The sequence below is a fragment of the Acanthaster planci genome, linkage group LG03 (assembly GCF_054643075.1).
Source record: "Acanthaster planci isolate LZ-2023a linkage group LG03, COTS_SCS, whole genome shotgun sequence".
Taxonomy (NCBI): domain Eukaryota; kingdom Metazoa; phylum Echinodermata; class Asteroidea; order Valvatida; family Acanthasteridae; genus Acanthaster; species Acanthaster planci.
In genome coordinates this window covers 1,609,087-1,618,842 of record NC_141779.1, presented here as the reverse complement: position 1 = coordinate 1,618,842, position 9,756 = coordinate 1,609,087, and the positions used below count along the sequence as shown (strand labels likewise).

The 9,756-nt window shown below is 38.8% G+C and overlaps 1 long non-coding RNA gene across 2 annotated transcripts; it reads left to right on the top strand.

Moving 5' to 3' along the window:
* The first annotated feature begins 251 nt into the window (after positions 1 to 251).
* Positions 252 to 8,767, top strand: LOC147799540 (uncharacterized). Of its 2 annotated transcripts, XR_015424739.1 has the most exons (6): positions 252 to 549; positions 2,662 to 2,787; positions 3,130 to 3,911; positions 4,845 to 4,969; positions 5,636 to 5,737; positions 6,996 to 8,767. It is a non-coding gene; the product is annotated as an uncharacterized LOC147799540 (long non-coding RNA). The 2 variants fall into 2 exon arrangements; XR_015424738.1 differs by having other exon boundaries at positions 2,662 to 3,911.
* Positions 8,768 to 9,756: the final 989 nt, after the last annotated feature.

Genomic DNA, 9,756 nt, shown 5'->3' with positions numbered 1-9,756 from the left:
GTAGTTTGACGTCATGGTGTGTGTTGCGGTCAAGATGTGAACTACGGCTGCATCCGAATCTCTTGTCAAGAGCTCGGTATAGGTCTTCACTCCATTGGAAATGCGTGGAGACGCGTAGACAATAGACCCAGCCGTAGCTCTGAAAGCCCAAGCCTCAGATGGTCGCGTTTGTCCAGGCTTTGGGGGTAGGAAATACATGGTTTTTTATATTGATGCAAATTGCTCGCATACAGTTTTGGAAAATGCTTTTTTTCTCTTTGCAATAGTGGTCATTCTTTTGATTTACATTACGAAAAAAATAATAATTGCATTATCTTCAGATCTTCGTCGTACTTGTGCACACTTACAGGGCCTATTTCAAGCGCGCCAATCACCAGCGCTGTTTTATCCCCTGTTTGGTACCCTGCTCAATATGTGCGCAAGTTGATCGACGACCAGTTTTCCACGGTGGCGCGAGCATTAGCATTACAATGCCTACGCACAAGAACGCATGTGTGGCCAAGTTGGCGGGTTCGTTCAAATGTGACTTCACAGGAGGTGAATTTAAAGGTGAGAACTGAGACTGGCTTACCATCCAACAATTGAAAATAAATGGAGAAATGACGGCAAAGACGATAACGAGATTTCTGTATTACAAACTCCACAAGTTTGGGCTTGGCTTTGTTGATTTTACACTGCTTTTGCTGTGGTAAAGTGCACCCTGCATTTAAACATGGCGGCCCCACAGTAACCGTCAGGCATGCAGGCTGGGATTTTAAAGGGGTTCCTTTGGTTTCTTAACTTTGAAGCAGTAATGGAGAGACGAAGAACACTCCTGTGAGACCGTTTTCTGGATTGTTGCACATCTGAGATGTATTTTGACACTTTATTGTACTCAGCAGGTCTGGAAACAGCTCACGCTATATAAACACTGTAGGCCTAGCCTACTTCTGATAACAGCCCAACAGTAAATGTTAATAAAATTAAACAAAATAGGCATAGGGAGTAATAGGGGCCTATGTACTGTTGTGTTGTAAATCTGAAACATGACTTTTGTCCAACAATTTTTTCAACCAATGAAAATCTCCAGCCTGTATGTGGGGCCAAAGTTACTAATTTGATAGTCAAAGAGTAGTCTAAACAAACTGGAGGATAGTATGATTTGATGTGGTAAATGAAGACACAACATTACTTTACACCCCACGAGAATTTGTCAGGAAGTCAAAGTCTTTAAAACTAACTAGACCTATCCACTGAGGTTCAGAATTATATAAATACATTATACAATCTTTAATTTCTACATATTTCAGTGAACCTGGTAAAAATTGGGTAGAAAGTAAGCCTCATAGTTTAAGTCTGTGTTGCATGGAACCATGCATGGAGATCTCTACTGATTGCATGATGCAAATCTTAAAATTGGAGGTTGTGCTAATCATTTCTAAATACAATTTGATTATTTTCAAAGATTTTTCTTTGCCAAAATGATTTTGGTTATTACCGTAAAATCTTATTGTACTGAAAATACAATGGGGAAAGGTCTAGTTTTCAAGATAACTGTCCTCTTTGTCTTGTTCATCTGTCTATGTGCTGTCGGTATGTTTGTCAGTCTATCTGTTATTCTTCTGTCTGTTATTCCGTTGTCTCTCCCCCTCTCTCTCAGTCATTCTCATTCAGATACGAAGGTTATTGTGGCAGCACTTACCATGTACATGTATGTTTCCTTCCTCAACTTAGTTTTACTTATTGTTCAGGGTTGTAGACTGGAATGCTAGTTAGCTTTTGTGATGGAAATGAGACATTGGCTGGATTGTTTTGTGAGTGATAGATCTGATGTAGTCAAATATGCAGTAGTCTTTTTCAAGCAGTGAAAATTTGTTTATTCCCGTCTTTGTGCAAAACAAACCATGATATTCTTGCAATAGGGGTTTCCATAAGAATGTGAAACACATGAAGCCAGCGTTGAACTAAACGTCATCCTGATGGTCATTAGCTTGCAAAAGTTATTAAAGCCAGATTCAAGAACTTAAAAATCAGGTGCACTGTGATTTTATTCTGTCACAGCAACACATTGCTCAACCGAAAGTTCAATTGATGTTTGAATATTGTAGAATTTAGTTTATTTATGTCATGGAATGATACTCAATTCTAATGACGCTGTTGTATGAAGAGGCTCAATATCTATTTTAAATAACATTTGCACTTTTGGCTTTATCATGTGTGTCATTACAAACATCCATTGCAAATATATATGTAGGGTACGTGTATATCTTCGGTTAAACCCCTACATGAAATGTTTTCAACGGTTTATGTTGCACTCTATGTTGGCAACACACGGTGCGGCGTCTCCATGTGAGAGTACAGCATGCACAAGTATTGAACATTGGCTACGGCTCTCCCCCTCTGCTTCTTTTGATCAAAATTTGAAGCCGTATCGCAGGAGGCGGGACTGGATTATGGCTACCCCTGTAATGCACCACCCCATAAAATGCCATGTATAACTAGATTGATACACCGGCAGTGCTGGGTGCACATACGTGAATTACAAATTCTCAATCAGCTCTCTCCATCTTTCCGATCCTTCAAAGCCCTCTGAGAATCGGCAAACAGGCTCCTCCACTCATATTTTCTTGCCATTTTTTTCATTTTGCATGTTTTAATGACTGTTATGTGCATTCATTTCAGCTAGAGCACAAGCCGCTGATGAGTCGTTGCTTACAGGACGACCAGCTTCTTGTCATTTCTCGATGAAGGCCATTGTTGTTAAGGTGATTGTACTGTGATCTCTTACTGTAGCCTTCTTGGTAAAACGTAAGTGATCTTTTGTTATTGGTCATCCCAAAGGTTGGATTCACTGATTGAGTCTCCTGTGAACTCATTGCCTCATGTCCTGTAGACCTAGTACATTAAGACCTACCACACCTTACTGTCTTATAATATAGCTCGTGTAAACAAAGTGTGACTTCATTATGTCTATCTAAGGATCATGCTTGGTGAATACATTTATTTTGCCCAAATACCGGGTGACATGTATATGGGGAGCTATAAAGGTTAAAATGGTCCCCCAAATCCTCTGATTTTATTATGATTTCACATGCACTCTTGGAGGTTACAGTTAATACTGTTTATAAATTGGGAATGTTTTCTGCACAGACTGTGATCTCCTGTATTAGCCTTAAGTTGGACCGAGAGAGAACACTATTTCCTTGGCATCAGAGGCTCCTTTGTTACTAACTTTGCATCACTGGTTCATGAACGACTAGGACATGGTAGCAGCCCAATCGCTACCAACAAAATGAATACTCCCAACCAACACGACTCTTTTCAACCAATTAAGTTGTGCGTCTACTCAAGGCAGATTGAAGAGATTGCTTGGCTGAAAAAACAGGTGGGATTGTTTAAACATAACCCCAGATCAACACTCCTTGTTTTGCAGGCTTCCATCTGTAGATGGCTGAAAACAAATCTTAAGAACTGGAAAAAGTAGAGGGATGTAATATGTTAAATTGCTGCTTACAGGCTTGAGGAAAAGGACTTTTTGGGAAGTGTACATGTATTGAAGGTGTTTTGAAAAATAAAATATACTAACTAGTCAAGCAACAATTGAAAAGAAATGGAAAAATGACAACTAAAAAGATAATAAGATTTATATGAGAAACTCCAGTGATGTGGGCTTGTATATTATTTGGCCCCGATCTTTGTTGATTTGACACTGCTTTCAATGATGTTTCAACTAATGTTGTAAAGTGCATCTATATATTTTGAAATTGTTGCCTCCACATGTGTGCAGTAATACAGATTGGAATTCAAACATGGTTTAGTTTCCCTAGTTTCAGTAGTTTGACAGAGAGACAAGAGCAAGCTAGTCCCTGGAGGCCGTCCTCTGGAGTGTAACAAATCAGAGATATCTTATCACTGGTGACACTACTCAACAGGTATGGAACCAGTCTACATCATATTCTGATATTAGTCCATGGTTATGGTAATAGTGAAATGCCTGGTTGTCCTGTAGATCTTGACCTTGGGTTTTGTCTTTTAAGTTTTCAGCTAATGAGAATCTCCGGCCTTTAAGGTTGGATTGAATTAAACTACAAAAAATGGATGAAATCTTTAGGTATGGTTGTACAATTTGTGCCAAAGTGAACAGAAACAAGACAGAAGACAGAAATGTCCTCATTCCTGGATCCAAATTACGTACAAGGATGAGTGTTCAAATTCCACAAGGGTTGTTGAAAAAAATCTGGACTTGTTTTATTTTATCAGCCATCTTTTTACTCACTGAAGCCATCCTTCTGTGTCAAATACATTAAAGGTGCAATGCATCAGGTTGTTACAATATGGCATGCTAGCCCACAGTAGGTACAATTCGCTCTTTGCACGCTGCGGCCCCAGGCATGCAGAATCTCGATCTTGATCTTTACAAAGTCGGTTCAGTGATTTCCATGTATGTTGCTTGGTCATTCTGCGCATGCTGTGTTGGATCTTATACCGTACGACTGGACAATGTTTCAGAAGCTGATTGTGACAGGATTGTACACTCTGCCAGATTGAGGCTCTCCATGCCTATGGCGGCAGCATGCAGACTAAATGACGTGTGTGTCCAGAGTTTCTTTCCTGATATCTTTAACACAAGACAGGCTTCTATCATACACACCAAGGATTCAACATTGGCTGGGAAGTATGATGTAAGCCATCTTGACAATAATTCTTTTGTGTTCCACATGCCTGGAAGAAGGTCATTTAGGGAAGCACTTATGACTTACTTTTCTCCATCTTTCTCATTCTCCACTGCCCTCTAAGAATCAGTTAATCCAAGCTAATGCACTCATTTGCATGTTTTTAATGACTGTTGTGTGTGTCCATCTCAGCCAGAGCACAAGCCGCTGAGTGAGCCGCTGTTCATGGTACATCCAAATTCTTGATGATGGGGTTCCTGTGCTCGTTGTTGAGGTGATCGGACTTTGATCTCTTGCTGCTGCCTGCTGGGTAAAAGGTACATGGGTCCAATGTTGTTGGTTATTCCAAAGGTGTAATTCACTGATTCAGTCCCCTGTGGACTCATATATATTTCATATATTAACCCAAAACATAATGACGTCAAGCTATTATTTTTTACTTGGACAATTATTGCTTCCCACCTCACTGCCTTAGGAAACTAAGCATGACGTCATTATATTACAGGTCTCTTCAATTTTCCAAAAGTTGACAGGGACAGAGGTCCTTCTCTGTCGATTAATTTAATTTTCTTGTAAACCTGGGTGACATACCTGTGTATGGGGAGCCATAATTTAATACCATTGATAAATTTTGGATGGCAGGTAAAACGTGAAATATCAGAGAGTGTTTGGCCCGACCCCCTTCGGTGTACGCAAAATCCTATTGAATCAGACGATTTTGGACTGTCTACATTTTCTTCTTTTTGGGGCTGTTAAAAAAGCCCAAGAAAGTAGAAGGGGTGTCAGTTTAAAATGGATGCTTCGAAGCTTTAGAATTATGACTTTTCAGGAGTTTTTTTTGCTGATCAACCAACAATTGAAGAGAGTTGAAACAAAGGTCAATACGAAAATGACAGTAAAAGACTATAAAGACATCGCAGTGATGTCTACTTGTATGTTATTCGGCTCTGATCTTTGTTGACTTGACTCTGTGGTTTTATTAGCTGTAGCATTGATGAAGAGACAAGACCAAGTCCCTTGGAGACAGTTTTCTGGAGTTTAACACGTCACTGGCAACTGGCATTTCTGACAACCCAACTCACTCGGTAAGCACTTTATATCATGTTCTGATTTGAGCCTAACAATGAAAGGCATGTTCCAGATTTTGACACAATATTTGTACATAATTTTGTATACATGTACAATTGTTCTGTAAAATCTGGAGCATGGCTTATTAGGCTCCACTCTTGAGGATGAAGAGAGCATGATGGATGAAACGTCAAGCACACACTCTACAGTTCTTATCAGACCCATACCTCTTCCAAGGGAGATCTATCCACATGATGTAACCACAAGCCCTGTTTTTAGTCTCCACCTTGTAGAGCGTCAAGTCTTATTTAATGAAGGTGAATACTCAGGGCAGTTATGCTTCCTGGTTTCCCATTTGTAAGTTGGTCTTGTAATTGGATGGTTTTGCAGCAAATTTGGCTCTATATAAGGCCTAATCCAAACTAAGCTTTTGGCTGTGACTGTAGGGTTGGTGAAAATCAACTGATCTTGTTGTCATTTTGTTGAACATATCCATTGAAGAATGTTTCATTCTGATATTCCCACATTTAAGAGAACTATACACAAATGAAGGCCAAAGCTTGGGTCAGTCATTATGTTTGCAAGTAATCTTTCCCTCTTGTACTTGTTAGTCAATTTGTTTTAGTAGTTAGTTTGGCCTGTGTATATGATGATAGTCTTCAAATGGTCGAAAGGTTTACCTTGGTTAATCGTGATGGGTACCATCTCTTCAATTATCCTTATTTATTTGACCATCACAAGAACAAACAAAGCAAAATTAAACAAAAATTATGTAAAAACAACAAAAGCACAAATACAAGTAAATATAAGCAGTAGCACGGATTAGGGATAAAAATCTGAATACATAACGAGACAAATATCAGTTATGTGGGTCAGCAGGGACTGCAAAAGTAAAATAAACTACTATTACCTCCGTTTATGCTCATATCGTTAACAAGACAAATTAACCAGAACAAAGGAAACAGTGGTCCCCACACATGTGATCAAAATGACAGCCCAAAAAAGAGGAAAAAAAATCTTAGGAGAACGTTTCATTTCCATATTTCCAAACGTAAGAAAATTATCCCGCAAAGTGAAGGCCATGCTATAAAAAGAATTTTTTTTACTCGTTCTTTTTAATCATGTAAATTTCCTCATTTAAAAAATATCCTTTTGAGGTGATTTTACTGGCTTGTTGGTAATCTTGGTTTTTTAAAATTTATTACTCATGTGATGCCTTTAATCTTAGATCATGTCATCCTAATTAAACATTTGTCTGTGATTTGTTTACGCCAGTACTCAGTACCACAATTACGGCCAAGATTTGGACTCTAGCACTGTGCCTATCTGTTCTACTTGTTAGTCTTCTGCTGCTGGTTGAACAGTGATACGCTCCATGCTGTGACATGCTCAACCTCTCTCATCAGTTTCCTATCTTGACTGTTCTGGAATAGCATGAGCAAATTCCGGCTGCAATATTTGTTGTATAAGAGCACTGAGCCTTTTAGGGGCAATAAAAGTAACAACAGCATGATTTTGATTTCCTCAGCATAACAGAACTGGTAATTTGCAACTGTTGCAGTGACCGTTTGTGCTGTGGTGGCAACAAAAGGTTTTGTTGAAAGGTTGCTACTTTGCATGTTTTTTCTGTACCATCTGATGTACCTCAAGGAAGTGTCTTGAGCCCAATCCAGTTCTTATGTATACCAACGACTTTCCTTATCACATCGTGTCAGCTAGCACTTTATTTGGTAACAGTGTTCTTGTGTATAGGCCAATATAATGTCAGTCTGATGACCTTCAAGATATTCATGGCTTCCAAAGATGTTGTCATGCTAATAAAATGCATCTCAATACATTACTAAGGAAACCAAAGTTTTGCTTATACTAGGATGGTCAAAGACAATAGTGGACCTGAATTGTACCTTAGTTAACATGCAGTTTGAAGCTGATAATGAGTACAAAATGTCTCGGGAAAATCTTGTTATGTCACTACCAAATCAAACAGACTTAGTATGTCTTGCTTTCATCTTGCAAGTTTCTAGTGTTGACTATTCTGGAATACAAGTAGCCTATCTGGTACCTTCACAACAGAAACCTTATACATTGACAAATGGAACAAAATTCAACGTTGAGCAACCAGGATAATTCTCTAGTGAAGAAGATTTAAAATGGATTACACGGATTGGTTGCATATGTACATTGAATTTGTCTTTACGTGAATTTAAAAGCATCCATCTTTTGCTTACTATTGTTGTTAGAGGTCTTCATAGAGCTTTTGACCGTGAAATAGTCTTAGTGAACAGGTGGTATATTGAAACGACCAGGCTGGACAAACCTTAGGGCACGAATTCAAAACCTTCATCATTTTGCCAATTACATGCTCTTGAGATGACCTGCATGTACCTGAACGTTTGAGAACTGAAGCGGTTTAAATAACCCTTCAACACGGGATCAACTTACCAAGTACCCACTTGAATTTGAAAGTATATGAAACTTGACAGAGTACTGATTGAATTTGCAGTGGAGTACCCTTGTAATAAGGTCACTGGGACTGGCAAGTTGTGGGAGGGTCACTGTGTTGTTTCGTACAAGGAAGCACAAAATGGGGGGATTTGAATACCTAGGATTTGCCATGTGGGCCAGATGTGTCAATGGTTTTCTTTTGTCTGTGTTATTTCATGGTGTCTTTTTTTCGGTTTTACACAATAAATTTCTTTTATTGTTTTCGGGGTACTTATTGTTTGATTGATTTGTTTCTGTAATTAATTTTATTTTTGTTATTGTAATATATTTGTATGTCATATTTATTTATTTGCCATTTCTTGAATCTTGTGCAGTTACTTTATTATGTATGTGTGTGCACGTTTATGTCAAACCTGGAGCTTCAGAAATGAAGTCTTACGGGTGACAGTTATTGGATTAACTGTGCCTCTCCGGGCATTTGTAAGTTTGTGTTTGTGATTTCAGTGTATTTTGTGTTATGAGTTTTTGTTTAATGCTGCTGTGTTCTTTATCCTGGAAAATGCCGAATAAATGAAATTGTTTCCCTCATTGTACAGACGTTACTTGGTCTCTTTTCGACGAAGATTTTTCATCTCTGAGGTTAAGTAGGTTGACAAATGGTCCAAATGGGCGAGCTTGGGGTGACTCGACAAGGATGCTAATTTCACTATCCCCTGGAGAAAATTTTCTTTGGATATTTGGAAACATTAAACAAAAAGGCTTCATATTTTTTTTGGTTTTGCATGCTACACAAATCAAATACACGCCACGTTGTCTGTATATCCAATATTAAATTGTCAAGAGATGGGCTGATCCTGGAGTCTTTGGAAAGGTTATATGTTTATTATCCAAAAAGAAAATTTTATGCCATTTTGCAACAGAACAGACATGGGGTTCAGAGTTTTCCTTAGACATGCTCCCTATTTCGTTCGTTTTCGCTTTGTACACACGGTAGTCGGTCTGCGTCTGCCACTACATGTCTCCATAGCCGAGTTTACAGTAAATATTCTGAAACAGTCAAAATGGGCTAACCTTGATATTTTCGGAGACGGTAAATATTTCTCTATCCATTTAGATAATTTTCCTGTCCATATTTAAGCTGAAGCTTTGGAAATACCTGCCAAAGAAGGTTATAGTTGTCCCACTGCTCTTTGTTCTCACTTTACCGAGACACTTCAGCGCACAGTGTGATCGCAATATTTTAGCCTCAAAAGTTTCAGAATGCTTGAAACGTTGTAAACATGGTGACAATCAAAGGGCACATTTTCCTTTATCCATTGACTTAAGTTTCATATTCATAATATGCTGAACAAGGCATCCTTGTTTTTATGTCGTGGTGTTGTTGTCTTAGGGTATTGGTGCTGATATACCAATTACTCTCTTTCTCACATACCTAAAAAGTATTTTTAGTGAACAAAATTGTGACAGGGGCATGCCCCCACCCTTGCGTCCACTGGCTGGACCATTGCCTCTTCCTGAGCAGAGAATGGCTCCATTATATTCGAGCATAAAAGTGCAGACATTTGCCCAAATGTGGCATTCATGGCGGCAT